Source organism: Anneissia japonica, unplaced genomic scaffold (genome assembly GCF_011630105.1).
Source record: "Anneissia japonica isolate Jap-2015-1 unplaced genomic scaffold, ASM1163010v1 scaffold724_len3256291_cov202, whole genome shotgun sequence".
Taxonomy (NCBI): domain Eukaryota; kingdom Metazoa; phylum Echinodermata; class Crinoidea; order Comatulida; family Comatulidae; genus Anneissia; species Anneissia japonica.
The window spans coordinates 1,013,399-1,020,140 of NW_022744966.1; the positions used below are offsets into that span (position 1 = coordinate 1,013,399).

General features: G+C 36.1%; 1 protein-coding gene across 1 annotated transcript in view; it reads right to left on the minus strand.

The window, feature by feature from the left end:
- LOC117119783 overlaps nt 1-4,962 on the minus strand; it is a 26,460-nt gene extending 21,498 nt beyond the window's left edge. Inside the window, exon 1 of the mRNA XM_033264693.1 lies at nt 4,861-4,962. The gene's annotated coding sequence lies outside the window, so the exon portion shown is untranslated. The remainder of the gene's footprint in view (nt 1-4,860) is intronic.
- Between the last annotated feature and the right edge of the window lie 1,780 nt (nt 4,963-6,742).

The following is a 6,742-nucleotide window of genomic DNA, read 5'->3' on the forward strand; positions in this document are numbered from 1 at the left end:
TATATATTAGGAATTTCGTTGTCTTTATTTATAATGAGAAAATTATTTATCAAAATATTTTATTTAATTTGTTTTTATTTTTGGATAGCTTCATGGATAATGACACGCGCCGCCAAAGCTTTTGGAGAATCGAATCTCAAACGCGATAACGAAAGCTCTCTAATGACTCAAGTTACTGCATGGTTGTTTTATAATTTTAATAAAACTAATTTCTTCTAATTTTAAATATATTTTCCCTGAATTCGTGATTATTCGTCGTCATGCATGGACTAAATGCGTGACAAATTTAAGATCACGCATGTGTTTCCGCCAAATGCGCTGTCTCTTATACACATCTTGAATAAAGAATAAAATACATGGTAAATCATTTTGAAGCGGGACCGTCCCGCACGATGCGCGAGAACGGTTGGTAATGCGTTTTGTAAGCCAGGAACCAACAGTATTTTGTTACGTTTCTTCACAGAGAGGGGTTCGTCCGAACCCCTTGAATCCCCTGGATCCGCCACTGCTTTCCATTGACACCAATCATGACCATGTTTTATGTGGTGCGTCAGCCATCTTGAAATTCAAAATGGCGGCCGATGACTTTGGGGAAAAAAATGGCACCTAACTTTTTTGAATTCAGCGCAGTAAAAATGATAAAATTAGTCAATAAAATCTATTTTTGCTCAAAAATCTATCTGGATTACATAGAAAACTAGCTTATATACTCGTTCTTATTTTATGTACATTTTAAGTAAGTATATTTTGCGATTATTTTTAGACCTATTTTTTAATTATGTTCCATTCTGGCTTGAGTGACAGTAGTTTGTATATGTCTAGATTGTTGCCTGTCTAGAAATTATGAGTTTAGACACCAAAAGCTTATTTAGTTTCAATTTTATGCACATTTTAGATAAATTTGGCAGCCATTTTTCAAAATGGCCGCCATTTGTATACCAGGAGTAAAATCAAGTGTCAACAAGGCTTAGGGTGACCAGAAGGGGTTAATTAGGATATCTGGCTATGTGGATTGGTTCTAACATTCCACTCCCCCTAACTCATTTTTTTCAGATTTTTTTTCTAGTCTATTATGGTTATTGAAGTATTTTGTGTAAGCCATTTCAGCTCTTTATTGAATAATAATATAACGTACTTATAATGTAAAATGTACTCACTATAAATATTCCATTAAGATATCCTGGACACGGATAAAATATTTATAGTGAGTACATTACATCGGACGTTATATTATTATTCAATTAACAGAAATGGCTTACACAAAATACTTCAATAACCATAATACAGTAAGTCGTATATGACCTTAACAGTGAATAGGTAGATGCAGGCAACAGATGCAACATATTAAATCGATTACTGTATTATTATTGTTTTATTTTTATTAATTATATATAACTTCATTATTATTACTTTTCATTGTTAATTTATTGTTATTAAAATATTATTATTATTATTGTGCATATTTTAGGTATAGGCTGACGTTACTACAATAACTCAATTTATTTTTCATTATTATTATTGTTATTATTATTAATTTACGATAAAACAGGACAGGGAGATAGGGAGCACACAAAACATTATTTAGCATTTTGATTTCACAAACATAAGGTAATTTACTTAATTTATCATTATCAGTGGCGGCCCCAGGAATGCAAAATAGGGGAGGGCAGGGAAGGACTTGCACAATTTGGGAAAGTACGGTAGATCACCTGTGCCGCACCATGGTTGGGGCTGAGGAAAGAAAATTTATGATTGTGACCTCTAGATTGCCGGAAAAGGCACTCTCAGACCTAAATTTTAATTATAATTTTGCTTTTGTTTTTTCCATTTAAAAAAAATAATTTTGAAAAATTTAGGGTTGGCCCGGCCCCACTTGAATTCACCACTGATTATTATGACGTCATTGCGAGGTTGCGTCAACGTAACACTTGAGTTTGTAAAATTTTGGTATCACTAAATCGAAGTAGATAGACATGTCTGTGTCAAAGGCTGTATAATTATTGTTTAATAATGGCTATATAAAATTCAGTTGACTAACTATAATTTTTTTTTTAAAAATTAGGTAAAACAGTAATCCTATGTATGTAGATAATATTAAACACTAGTATATACGTACGGGTCATAATACCGTAATATACAAAAGGAATAAATCGTTTGTAGTAGAAATTGTGCACTTTTGAGTTTGTAAAAACATAGGCCTAATAAGTATACACGCTTCCAATTTTAACAACGTTAAGTACATTGTTTTCACAATAAATTTAGCCTCTGATAACCGCTGCACCCATGAAATCGATCTAGTGTTTCTGAGATGGTTACGAAACGTATAAACAATTGCGTTTTTACTCAGTTTTGGTCCGGAAAATACGTACCGCACTTGGAAAAGTGAACAGGCAAAATTCATGAGTCATGCGTAATGGTTATCTTTCCATACACGTTTAAAAGTGGGGTTTTAATTATAGAAGATTGGTGAAAAGTAGGGGGGGGAGACAATCGATATGATTTTCCCCTATTTTGAAAAGTGGGAGTGACGTGTCCCCCTGTCCCCACCGATCGACGCCCATGTAAAGAATACCTGGATTTGCGTCAGGAGAATTAATTGGGGGGGGGGGGGGCTATGTGTGTAATTTTGGCCAACCAGTCTTGAAAATGTACTGAATACCCAGTGCGTGTGAAAAATCTTGCCAAAAATATTTGCAAGTTTGTTCTCCAGTGGGACTCAAACCCACGTTCTCCAGATCACTAGCCTGGCATCATGCCTCTAGACCACCGAGCTTGCACCTGATGGCCATGGTTGAATTCGAGACCAAGTAAGCAGCGAGTACTATTTGCAAGTGTTTTCACACGCACTGAGTATTCGGTACATTTTCACGACGGGTTGGACAAAATTCCACCTATATAGGCCTATGTTCTATTTATGTTGTCAATATAATAATATATCATAGATTCATTAAATGCCTAATAGGCCCTAAACGATAAAATATATATGACTTGACCATAGTTTGTTCTCAACAGGCCTATTCTTGAATTTTTTAAACAAAATATTTTTTTAGATATTTCTGAGCGTTAATGCCGTACCTTTTCTGTTTTAAAAAATCTCAGAATTTAGGAGCATTAAGAGTTTTGCCTGAGTAGACCCCACTAAAGGCTCTGTCTCTATGTCCGATCAGGTGCATTTTTACCAATTTTACCTACGGCGTGGCAGTTATCTATGGCATAGTTACCAACCGTCACGCATCACTTCAAAGTGATTTTGGATGAAACGCATTTTGCAGAAACACATGCGAGATCATAAAAATGTCACGCATTAAATACAGGGAAAACGCATTTAAAATTAGAAGAAATTGGTTTTATTAAAAATATAAAAACGGTCATACAGTAGCTTGAGTCATTAGAGAATCAATTCACAGAGAAAATTTCTCCTTTCCGACCAAAATTACCCAGCCAACGACGCACTTGTAGAATCTAGTAGTCGCTAGCAGTCTTGCGAATTTATTGTTAAAACCAACCGTTGATTTGTGACGGGAATCCGAACTTCCGCAGGGGTTCTGTAATAAGCAATACCGTATACAGTATACTCGCATACGTAGGTCCTATAAGGTGACCCGTGTATAAGACGACCCCCGAGTTTTAGAAGATTTTTGGTTGATATTTGTATGTCTGGCGTATAAGACGACTGCGTGTTTCATGGGAATTCCTAATTTTTTGTGATCCTGATACTGCATCTAGCTGGATAAATGGAGCCAAATGCAAGGGTAATCTTCCAAACAACACCATTTTATGAGTTTTTAAATCTTCACCACCAAAATCGTATTTTCCCGTATTTAAAATTGTTTTCATTAATATAACACTTAGTTGGTTCATTGCAGCAGTAAGTTCGCATGTTATGGACGATCCGCACATAAGACGAACTTGATTATAAAAATCTAAAATTTGAATGTCGTGCGTATAACGACCCCCTGCTTTTCGATTGTAATTTGCTATTTTAAGCGTCGTCCTATACGCGAGTATAGGCCTACGGTATTTGATTTAAAACCCTCGGTCACCTGAGCGTTAGAGGATTCCCCCATACAGTGGCGGATTCAAGGGGGAAATTTTCCATGGGGAGGACCCCCGGAACACTCTTTTGTTTTCGCCTCATCCCCGACCATGGTGGGACTGGGTGATAAACACTTGGTGGGCTTACTCATCCTCCAATTTTCCTTATCGATGCATTGAAAATTATTTATTGTACATCAAATTGAACGACATATAAAATTAAAAACACTATAAAATAAATATTTTAAGTCGGAGGTACCAGTCCCCTGGCGGGGAAGATCTGGCGCAACCACTGCAAGCCATACGATCGCAATAGTAGGCTATAAAACACTTCGTACATACGGTAGCACTGCTCGCACTAAACTGTTTTTTAATCCCCAAAAATGTTACAGCTTTAGTAAGGCATGCTTGAATTGTACTTTCGGCGCTCGAGATTTGATTACTCCCCGACGACCATGCTGGAAATTCTCGACAGGGGGATCTAAGTGGGGGTCCAGAGGTCCCCGCTATCACCGCCCCTGTTGTAAGTCTATAATTATACAAATATGATAAGATAAAAAGCGCATATTAAACATTTAAATATCAAAACAATGAAACATCAACAACAACAACAATAATAATAATTAATAATAATAATAATAATAATAATAATAATAATAATGATAATGATAATAATAATAATAATAATAATAATAATAATAATAATAATAATAATAATAATAATAATAATAATAATAATAATAATGACCTTCAAGAAGTAATATTAAACACTAACGATATGGTTCGTCCTGAGGCTGTCATGCATCTTGGTAGTCTGATACTTACATGATCGATTTGACCATCATTCCAATGTGGGCTTATAGTATTTCTGGTCCAGTGCACATAGAAAACGCTGTAAGTTACTCCAAAAAGAGTGATCCCAAATAGAAGCTGGTACAGACCAGATTTATGAAATAAATAACGCATTGTTTATGTACGAAATACCCAGGCTGAAGTTAAACTATGGGGATGGTTTCGATAGAAAAACCTTTAGTAACGTTAGTATTGATAATTGTTTGAGTTCTGTGCAAAGTAGTCATTGCATAATTTAACACACTCGTGTTGATCTTTTAACGGCGAGGCGTCACCCCAGCATTGATCGGCGTGCACTAAACGTGTTTCTGCTGAATATTGCGCCTTTTAATTAAAGCAGGATGTACTGGCAGACGGGCTAAAACAGCTGGGCACGGCTGTGCCCCAGCTGCTTGGTGTTCCAGTGCTGATTGTTCAATACTATCCCGTTAGGCTATACCCCTAATTTTCCACCCCAGCCCGTGGGCCAACTCGGGCGGCCGGCCAAAGATTTTGATTCCGCAGATTTTGATTTCGCAAGCTAGATTAACATTGCTCAAAATAAACAATTTTTCCGGCCGATTTTCAGTACTTACAGAAAAAAGATTTTCTGTTACCTAATAGAAAAATGACCACCTACTCTGGCATTGTTAACAAGAGTCTGACTTTTTCTGCTGTAGCTCACTGTGTTTAGTGGCGTACAATATTGACATATTGGGGATAGGGAGATTGATACAGGGGCGTAGGCTATAGGGGTGCCATTTTGAATTAAAAGGAGCGGCATCGTAGGCGTCAGAAACTTGGCACACAACTTTTTTATAAAATCTACACATCAATATTATCATAATTATGTTGTGCCAATAAAATGCGCAAATGGGTTCCTTGGCTGCCCTGTATATGTAGTTAATTAGGGTCTGTCAATATTTTTAAAGATTGTAATGCTTATGAAAACCTCACGCACACACAACATACCCATACATGTATCTGATAACTTGTCTTAAAATAAAATTTTACATTTGCGGTTGGCAATGATATGTTATGACATGGAAATGTTTACATTTGTAGTTACATTTGTAAACAGATTTTTACACTTGTAGGCGATTTTATTTTGTGGTTAATTTTCAAATTTGTGGCTTTAATACATGTTATGAAATTCGGTTAATTTGACATTTGTGGGTACAATGTTTTGACATTTGTGGTTATTTTTACATTTGGGTGACTCCAGTAGGGCCCCTGAGAGGAATGAGAAAAAAATAAAGTGCACCCATGATGAGTGGACTGGCGGATCCAGCAGTGGGCGAAGGATAGCTAGATTATTTTACCACTCACTAATTGTGAATTATTTTACGACTCACTAATTATTGTGAATTTTCTGTTGATTGACGACGAACACAGAACTACCGTACATAACCGACGCCGATTTTTTTCTATGATTTCATAAATCAGGATATAAAAAAGGCCGAAAGACGGACCGGAGACCTAAGACGGAGTTTTTTTGAGCCATTATTACGGAATGTACCGTAGTACCCAGCTAGAACATCTATCAGGGGCGGAACAAGGACTTGAAAGAGGGGGCTCAAAATGTTTCCAAAAATCCCCAAAAAAAATCCCCCCGGAAAAATTCTGATTTCTAGATGGCCAGAAATGAGCTTTTCCGACTTCTGAGATGTCCTTTGATGACCTTAAATTTCTTAAAATTTCAAGGTTAGTCCCCCTTTTGAAAAATGTCCGGTAATTTTATTTCATTCTTAGGCTCATACATAGAAAAAATTATCAAGACATAGGCAATATATTATTATATTCCAACAATATTGAGTAGTTGAATACGTAGTAAGTCCTATGTATGTATGTATATGTATATATGTATGTATATATA